Below are 10352 nucleotides of genomic sequence, written 5' to 3'. Positions count from 1 at the left end.
AGTGGCCGGTGAGTGTATATATATACATATATATACAGTTATATGAAAAAGTTTGGGCACCAGTATTAATCTTAAGCTTAATATTTTATAAAAATTGTTGTTTTTTTTGCAACACCTATTTCAGTTTCATATATCTAATAACTGTTGGACACAGTAATGTTTCTGCCTTGAAATGAGGTTTATTGTACTAACAGAAAATGTGCAATCTGCATTCAAACAAAATTTGACAGGTGCATAAGTATGGGCACCCTTATCATTTTCTTGTTTTAAATACTCCTACCCACTTTTTACTGACTTACTAAAGCACTTTTTTTGGTTTTGTAACCTCATTGAGCTTTGAACTTTATAGCCAGGTGTATGCAATCATGAGAAAAGCTACTTAAAGTGGCCACTTGCAAGTTGTTCTCTTGTTTGAATCTCCTCTGAAGAGTGGCATCATGGGCTCCTCAAAACAACTGTCAAATGATCTGAAAACAAAGATTATTCAACATAGTTGTTCAGGGGAAGGATACAAAAAGCTGTCTCAGAGATTTAACCTGTCAATTTCCACTGTGAGGAACATAGTAAGGAAATGGAAGAACACAGGTACAGTTCTTGTTAAGGCCAGAAGTGGCAGGCCAAAAAAAACATCAGAAAGGCAGAGAAGAAGAATGGTGAGATCAGTCAAGGACAATCCTCAGACCACCTCCAGAGAGCTGCAGCATCAACTTGCTGCAGATGGTGTCACTGTGCATCAGTCAACTATACAACGCACTTTGCACAAGGAGAAGCTGTATGGGAGAGTGATGCGAAAGAAGCCGTTTCTGCAAGCACGCCACAGAGTCGGCTGAGGTATGCAAAAGCACATTTGGAGAAGCCAATTTCTTTTTGGAAGAAGGTCCTGTGGACTGATGAAACAAAGATTGAGTTGTTTGGTCATACAAAAAGGCGTTATGCATGGCGGCAAAAAAACACAGCATTCCAAGAAAAACACTTGCTACCCACAGTAAAATTTGGTGGAGGTTCCATCATGCTTTGGGGCTGTGTGGCCAATGCCGGCACCGGGAATCTTGTTAAAGTTGAGGGACGCATGGATTCCTCTCAGTATCAGCAGATTCTTGACAATAATGTTTATGAATCAGTGACAAAGTTGAAGTTAAGCAGGGGATGGATCTTTCAGCAAGACAATGATCCAAAACACCGCTCCAAATCTACTCAGGCATTCATGCAGAGGAACAATTACACTGTTCTGGAATGGCCATCCCAGTCCCCAGACCTGAATATCATTGAACATCTGTGGGATCATTTGAAAAGGGCTGTCCATGCTCGGCGACCATCAAACTTAACTGGAATTGTTTTGTAAAGAGGAATGGTCAAAAATACCTTCATCCAGGATCCAGGAACTCATTAAAAGCTACAGGAAGCGACTAGAGGCTGTTATTTTTGCAAAAGGAGGATCTACTAAATATTAATGGCACTCTTCTGGTGAGGTGCCCATACTTATGCACCTGTCAAATTTTGTTTGAATGCAGATTGCACATTTTCTGTTAGTACAATAAACCTGATTTCAAGGCAGAAACATTACTGTGTCCAACAGTTATTAGATATATGAAACTAAAATAGCTGTTTAAAAATTTTTTTTTTTTTATAAAACATTAAGCTTAAGATTTATAGGGGTGCCCAAACTTTTCCATATAACTGTATATATGTATATATATCAATGACAGTGAGTCCTAGTTGTATGGGGGGAGCTGCATGATAACCTATGGGGGGCTGCATGATACCCTATGGGGGGAGCTGCATGATACCCTATGGGGGGAGCTGCATGATACCCTATGGAGGGAGCTGCATGATACCCTATAGGAGGAGCTGCATCATACCCTATGGGGGGAGCTGCATCATACCCTATGGGGGAGCTGCATCATACCCTATGGAGGGAGCTGTATCATACCCTATGGGGAGTGAGCTGCATGATACCCTATGGGGAAGGAGCTGCATGGTACCCTATGGAGGTGAGCTGCATCATACCCTATGGGGGGAGCTGCATGATACCCTATGGGGAAGGAGCTGCATGATACCCTATGGGGAGGGAGCTGCATGATACCCTATGGGGAGGGAACTGCATGATACCCTATGGGGGGAGCTGCATCATACCCTATGGGGAGGGAGCTGCATCATACTCTATGGGGATGGAGCTGCATCATACCCTATGGGAGAAGCTGCATGATACCCTGTGGAGGGGGACATCATGATATCCTGTGGAGGGGGACATCATGATACCCTGTGGAGGGGGGCAGCATGATACCCTATTGGAGGGGGGCAGCATGATACCCTATGGAGGGGGGCAGCATGATACCCTATTGGAGGGGGACAGCATGATACCCTATTGGAGGGGGGCAGCATGATACGCTATTGGAGGTGGGCAGCATGATACCCTATTGGAGGGGGCAGCATGATACCCTGTGGAGGGGGGCAGCATGATACCCTGTGGAGGGGGGCATCATGATACCCTGTGGAGGGGGACATCATGATACCCTGTGGAGGGGGGCAGTATGATACCCTATTGGAGGGGGGCAGCATGATACCTTGTGGAGGGGGGCAGCATGATACCCTATTGGAGGGGGGCAGCATGATACCCTGTGGAGGGGGCAGCGTGATACCCTATTGGAAGGGGACAGCATGATACCCTATTGGGGGGGCAGCATGATATGCTATTGGAGGCAGGCAGTATGATACCCTATTGGAGGGGGGCAGCATGATACCCTGTGGAGGGGGGCAGCATGATACCCTGTGGAGGGGGGCATCATGATACCCTATGGGGGGAGCTGCATCATACCCTATGGGGGAGGTGCATCATACCCTATGGGGGGGAGGTGCATCATACCCTATGGGGATTGATCTGCATGATACCCTATGAGGAGGGAGCTGCATCATACCATATGGGGGGAGCTGCATCATACCCTATGGGGGAGCTGCAAGATACACTATGGGGAAGGAGCTGCATGATACCCTATGGGGAGGGAGCTGCATGATACCCTATGGGGAGGGAGCTGCATCATACCCTATGGGGAGGGAGCTGCATGATACCCTATGGGGGAAGCTGCATGATACCATGTGGAGGGGGGCAGCATGATACCCTGTGGAGGGGGCAGCATGATACCCTATTGGAGGGGGGCAGCATTATAGCCTGTGGAGGGGGGCAGCATGATACCCTATTGGAGGGGGCAGCATAATACCCTGTGGAGGGGGGCAGCATGATACCCTATTGGAGGGGGACAGCATGATACCCTATTGGAGGGGGGCAGCATGATACCCTATTGGATGCGGGCAGCATGATACCCTATTGGAGGGGGGCAGCATGATACCCTATTGGAGGGGGGCAGCATGATACCCTGTGGAGGGGGCAGCATGATACCCTATTGGAGGGAGGCAGCATGATACCCTATTGGAGGGAGGCAGCATGATACCCTGTGGAGGGGGGCAACATGATACCCTATTGGAGGGGGGCAGCATGATACCCTATTGGAGGGGGACAGCATGATACCCTATGAGGGGGCTACACTTTATTCTGTGGGGGCTGCATTATACCTTATGAGGGGGTTGCACTATACTCTAAGGGGGCTACATTATACCCTATCTATTAATTTAAAAAAAAAAAAACCTTTTTATTTTTATTTTCTATCATTTATCCGAATCATCATCCCTTGAGATCTAGAGGAGGTAGCTACAGCCGTCGTAGAGCTTTTCCCTGCAATCATCGGAGTTGTGCGTGACGCTGCACAACAAGTGAAATCACTCACCACTGCAATATTGTTTTACCTCATTGATCCGCACAAGCAGCACTTTCTTCTTTTTTCCTTCACACTTGTTGATAAATCTGGAGGGTGCTGTGCACTAAACTGCGTGTTAAAGACTTGTATCTGAAATGTCCAGTAAAGTTGAACTTGCTATAATGAACCAGGTGTCCCCTGATGTGTGTGAGGCTGATCCTTGGCCTACGGAAATGGGTGCAGGGGAGGCCTCAGGTGTCATGAATCCCCAATGGCTAGGGATAGCACAGGACAAGCAAAGTACAAATAGATAACGGACAAGCTCTAGGGTGATGGAACCTGGGCTGACCGCTGCCCTACGCCTGACAAACGCAACTAGAGATAGCCAGGGAGCGTGCCTACGTTGGTTCTAGACGCCACGCACCAGCCTAAGAGCTAACTAGTACTGCAGAGAAAATAAAGACCTCACTTGCCTCCAGAGGAATGAACCCCAAAAGATATAGTTGCCCCCTCACATGTATTGACGGTGAAATGAGAGGAAGGCACACACATAGAGATGATATATATAGTTTTAGCAAATTGAGGCCCGCTGTAAACTAGAAAGCAGAACGATACAAAAGGGGACTGAGCGGTCAGCAAAAAACCCTAATCAAAAAACCATCCTGAGATTACAAGAACCCATGTGCCAACTCATGGCACATGGGGAGAACCTCAGTCCACTAGAGCTACCAGCTAGCATAGAGACATAATAAGCAAGCTGGACAAAAAACCAAACAACTGAAAATCAGCACTTAGCTTATCCTGAAAGATCTGGGAGCAGGTAGGCAGGAACCAAACAGAGCACATCTGAATACATTGATAGCCGGCAAGGGAATGACAGAAAGGCCAGGTAAAATAGGAAACACCCAGCCTCTGATGGACAGGTGGAAACCAAAGGCCGCAACCCACCAAAGTCACCCAGTACCAGCAGTAACCACCAGAGGGAGCCCACAAACAGAATCCACAACAGTACCCCCCCCTTGAGGAGGGGTCACCGAACCCTCACGAGAACCCCCAGGGCGATCAGGGTGAGCTCTATGGAAGGCGCGGACCAAATCAGTCGCATGAACATCGGAGGCGACCACCCAGGAATTATCCTCCTGACCATAACCCTTCCACTTAACCAAATACTGGAGTTTGCGTCTGGAAACACGAGAATCCAAGATCTTCTCAACAACATACTCCAATTCTCCCTCCACCAGCACCGGAGCAGGAGGCTCAACCGAAGGAACAACGGGCACCTCATACCTCCGCAACAATGACCGATGGAACACATTATGAATAGCAAACGATGCTGGGAGATCCAAACGAAAAGATACAGGGTTAAGAATCTCCGAGATCCTATAAGGACCGATGAACCGAGGCTTGAACTTAGGAGAAGAGACCTTCATAGGGACAAAACGAGAAGACAACCACACCAAATCCCCAACAAGAAGTCGGGGACCCACGCGGCGACGGCGATTAGCAAACTGCTGAGTCTTCTCCTGAGATAACTTCAAATTGTCCACCACCTGATTCCAAATCTGATGTAGCCTGTCCACCACCACGTCCACTCCAGGACAATCCGAAGACTCCACCTGACCAGAGGAAAAACGAGGATGAAACCCCGAATTACAAAAAAAAGGAGAGACCAACGTGGCAGAACTAGCCCGATTATTAAGAGCAAATTCGGCCAGTGGCAAAAAAGCAACCCAGTCATCTTGATCAGCAGAAACAAAACACCTCAAATAAGTTTCCAAGGTCTGATTAGTTCGCTCCGTCTGGCCATTCGTCTGAGGATGGAATGCAGACGAGAAAGACAAATCAATGCCCATCTTGGCACAAAACGTCCGCCAAAATCTAGACACAAACTGGGATCCCCTGTCAGAAACGATATTCTCCGGAATCCCATGCAAACGGACCACGTTCTGAAAAAATAAAGGGACCAACTCAGAGGAGGAGGGCAACTTAGGCAAAGGCACCAAATGAACCATCTTAGAAAAGCGGTCACACACAACCCAGATAACGGACATTTTCTGTGAAACCGGAAGATCAGAAATAAAATCCATGGAAATGTGCGTCCAAGGCCTCTTCGGGATGGGCAAGGATAACAACAACCCACTGGCCCAAGAACAGCAAGGCTTAGCTCGAGCACACACTTCACAAGACTGCACAAAGGTACGCACATCCCTAGACAAGGAAGGCCACCAAAAAGACCTGGCCACCAAGTCTCTAGTACCAAATATTCCAGGATGACCAGCCAACACAGAAGAATGGACCTCGGAGATGACTCTACTGGTCCAATCATCCGGAACAAACAGTCTTTCTGGTGGACAACGATCCGGTTTATCCACCTGAAACTCCTGCAATGCACGTCGCAAGTCTGGGGATACGGCGGACAATATTACCCCATCCCTAAGGATACCAGTAGGCCCGGAGTCTCCAGGAGAGTCAGGCACAAAACTCCTGGAAAGAGCATCTGCCTTCACATTCTTTGAACCTGGCAGGTATGAAACCACGAAATTGAAACGAGAAAAAAACAACGACCAACGAGCCTGTCTAGGATTCAAACGCCTGGCAGACTCAAGGTAAATGAGATTCTTGTGATCAGTCAAGACCACCACACGATGTTTAGCACCCTCAAGCCAATGACGCCACTCCTCAAATGCCCACTTCATGGCCAAAAGCTCCCAATTACCCACATCATAATTGCGCTCGGTGGGCGAGAATTTTCTAGAGAAGAATGCACATGGCTTCATCACCGAGCCATTAGAACTTCTCTGTGACAAAACCGCCCCCGCTCCAATCTCGGAAGCATCAACCTCAACCTGAAAAGGAAGTGAAACATCTGGTTGACACAACACAGGAGCAGAAGAAAACCGGCGCTTAAGTTCCTGAAAGGCCTCCACGGCCGCAGGAGACCAATCAGCAACATCAGCACCCTTTTTAGTCAAATCAGTCAAAGGTTTGACAATACTGGAAAAATTAGCAATGAACCGACGATAAAAATTAGCAAACCCCAAGAACTTCTGAAGGCTCTTAACAGATGTAGGTTGTGTCCAGTCACAAATAGCCTGAACCTTGACGGGATCCATCTCAATAGTAGAAGGAGAAAAAATGTACCCCAAAAAAGAAATCTTCTGGACTCCGAAGAGACACTTTGAACCCTTCACAAACAGAGAATTGGCCCGCAGAACCTGAAACACCTTCCTGACCTGTAGAACATGAGACTCCCAGTCATCAGAAAACACCAAAATATCATCCAAATACACAATCATAAACTTATCCAGATATTCACGGAAAATATTGTGCATAAAGGACTGAAAGACTGACGGAGCATTGGAGAGTCCAAAAGGCATTACCAAATACTCAAAATGGCCCTCAGGCGTATTAAATGCGGTTTTCCACTCATCACCCTGTTTTATCAGCACCAGATTATACGCACCGCGAAGATCTATCTTAGTGAACCACCTAGCCCCCTTAATGCGAGCAAACAAATCAGTTAATAATGGCAATGGATACTGGTATTTGACTGTAATCTTATTCAGAAGGCGATAATCTATACAAGGCCTCAGGGAACCATCTTTTTTTGCCACGAAAAAGAAACCTGCTCCCAGAGGGGACGAAGATGGACGAATATGTCCCTTTTCCAAGGACTCCTTAATATAATTCCGCATAGCAGTATGCTCTGGCAGTGACAGATTAAATAAACGACCCTTAGGGAACTTACTGCCAGGAATCAATTCTATAGCACAGTCACACTCTCTATGAGGAGGGAGCGAATTGAGCTTAGGCTCCTCAAAAACATCCCTATAGTCAGACAAAAACGCAGGGATCTCAGAAGGAGTAGATGAAGCGATTGAAATCGGAGGTGCATCATCATGAACCCCCTGACATCCCCAGCTTAACACAGACATTGTTTTCCAGTCCAGGACAGGATTATGAGTTTGTAACCATGGCAGACCAAGCACTAGTACATCATGTAAATTATACAGTACAAGGAAGCGAATCACCTCCTGATGAACGGGAGTCATGCGCATGGTCACTTGTGTCCAATACTGCGGTTTATTCATAGCCAATGGTGTAGAGTCAATTCCCTTCAGAGGAATAGGAACTTCCAGAGGCTCCAGACTAAAACCGCAGCGTTTAGCAAATGACCAATCCATAAGACTCAGGGCAGCGCCCGAATCCACATAGGCATCGACGGAAATGGAAGACAGTGAAAAAATCAGAGTCACAGACAAAATGAACTTAGGCTGCAGAGTACCAATGGCAAAAGATTTATCAACCCTTTTTGTGCGTTTAGAGCATGCTGATATAACATGAGCTGAATCACCACAATAAAAACACAATCCATTTTTCCGCCTATAATTTTGCCGTTCACTTCTGGACTGAATTCTATCACATTGCATAGTCTCAGGTGCCTGTTCAGAAGACACCGCCAACTGGTGCACGGGTTTGCGCTCCCGTAAACGCCGATCAATCTGAATGGCCATAGCCATAGACTCATTCAGACCTGTAGGCGTAGGGAACCCCACCATAATATCCTTAATGGCCTCAGAAAGACCATTTCTGAAGTTTGCAGCCAGGGCGCACTCATTCCACTGAGTAAGCACCGACCATTTCCGAAATTTTTGACAATATATTTCCGCTTCATCATGCCCCTGAGAGAGGGCTAATAAAGCCTTTTCAGCCTGAATCTCTAGGTTAGGTTCCTCATAGAGCAATCCCAATGCCAGAAAAAACGCATCCACACTGAGCAATGCAGGATCCCCTGGTGCCAATGCAAATGCCCAATTCTGAGGGTCGCCCCGCAGGAAAGATATTACAATCTTGACCTGTTGAGCAGGGTCTCCAGAGGAGCGAGATTTTAAAGAAAGAAACAATTTACAATTGTTCCTGAAATTCAGGAAGGTAGATCTATCTCCAGAAAAGAACTCTGGAATAGGAATTCTAGGTTCAGACATGGGAGTGTGAACAACAAAATCCTGTATGTTTTGAACTTTTGCCGCGAGATTACTCAGGCTGGAAGCCAAACTCTGGACATCCATGTTAAACAGCTAAGATCAGAGCCATTCAAGGGTTAAGAGGAGGTAAGAAGCAGCTAGACAGCAATTAAGGGCTAGGCAGCAAAACTCTGAAGGGAAAAAAAAAAAAAAATTTCCCTTAAACACTTCTTTTTCTCCTGCTTCAGCCCAAACAATTAACACTTTGTGGGCCGGCTATACTGTCATGAATCCCCAATGGCTAGGGATAGCACAGGACAAGCAAAGTACAAATAGATAACCGACGAGCTCTAGGGTGATGGAACCTGGGCTGACCGCTGCCCTACGCCTGACAAACGCAACTAGAGATAGCCAGGGAGCGTGCCTACGTTGGTTCTAGACGCCACGCACCAGCCTAAGAGCTAACTAGTACTGCAGAGAAAATAAAGACCTCACTTGCCTCCAGAGGAATGAACCCCAAAAGATATAGTTGCCCCCTCACATGTATTGACGGTGAAATGAGAGGAAGGCACACACATAGAGCTGATATATATAGTTTTAGCAAATTGAGGCCCGCTGTAAACTAGAAAGCAGAACGATACAAAAGGGGACTGAGCGGTCAGCAAAAAACCCTAATCAAAAAACCATCCTGAGATTACAAGAACCCATGTGCCAACTCATGGCACATGGGGAGAACCTCAGTCCACTAGAGCTACCAGCTAGCATAGAGACATAATAAGCAAGCTGGACAAAAAACCAAACAACTGAAAATCAGCACTTAGCTTATCCTGAAAGATCTGGGAGCAGGTAGGCAGGAACCAAACAGAGCACATCTGAATACATTGATAGCCGGCAAGGGAATGACAGAAAGGCCAGGTAAAATAGGAAACACCCAGCCTCTGATGGACAGGTGGAAACCAAAGGCCGCAACCCACCAAAGTCACCCAGTACCAGCAGTAACCACCAGAGGGAGCCCACAAACAGAATCCACAACACTCAGGCCTGAAAGAGAGTGCACTGTATTGTACACAGCACAACATTGATGGACTGGGACACTGTTTATTTGTGGGGTGCCAGGGCGTGGAGAAGCAGCAGCTCACCCACTCATAGCCCCCTGGGCACCTTAAACCTTTACAGCCGCTGCTCTGTATACTCAGAGCAGAAACTGACCCGGCGCTGCCCCTCAGACTGAAACCCGAGTGCTGCCAGGGGGAATAAAGTTCATTTCCTCACCGTATCATTCAGCTAAGTGCAGGCACTGGGCAGGTTAGTAACACTATTAACCTGCTGATTAACGCCATATCTGAAGGTTAAAGGGAACCTGTCACCCCGTTTTTTCGGTATGAGATAAAAATACTGTTAAATAGGGCCTGAGCTGAGCATTACAATAGTGTAGTTTGTGTACCCCGATTCCCCACCTATGCTGCCGAAATACGTTACCAAAGTAGTCGTTTTCGCCTGTCAATCAGGCTGGTCTGGTCAAAAGGGCGTGTTGTCTTCCCCCAGATTTTGCGTAGTTTTCCATTGGTGGCGTAGTGGTGTGCGCATGCCCAAGGTCCCGAATCCTCTGCCAGGGGATTTAAAAGAGCGCGCTGTTCGT

This window comes from Ranitomeya variabilis, chromosome 3 (genome assembly GCF_051348905.1).
Source record: "Ranitomeya variabilis isolate aRanVar5 chromosome 3, aRanVar5.hap1, whole genome shotgun sequence".
Taxonomy (NCBI): Eukaryota; Metazoa; Chordata; class Amphibia; order Anura; family Dendrobatidae; genus Ranitomeya; species Ranitomeya variabilis.
The sequence above is the reverse complement of the archived record's forward strand: the minus strand, read 5'-3'. Positions refer to the sequence as shown.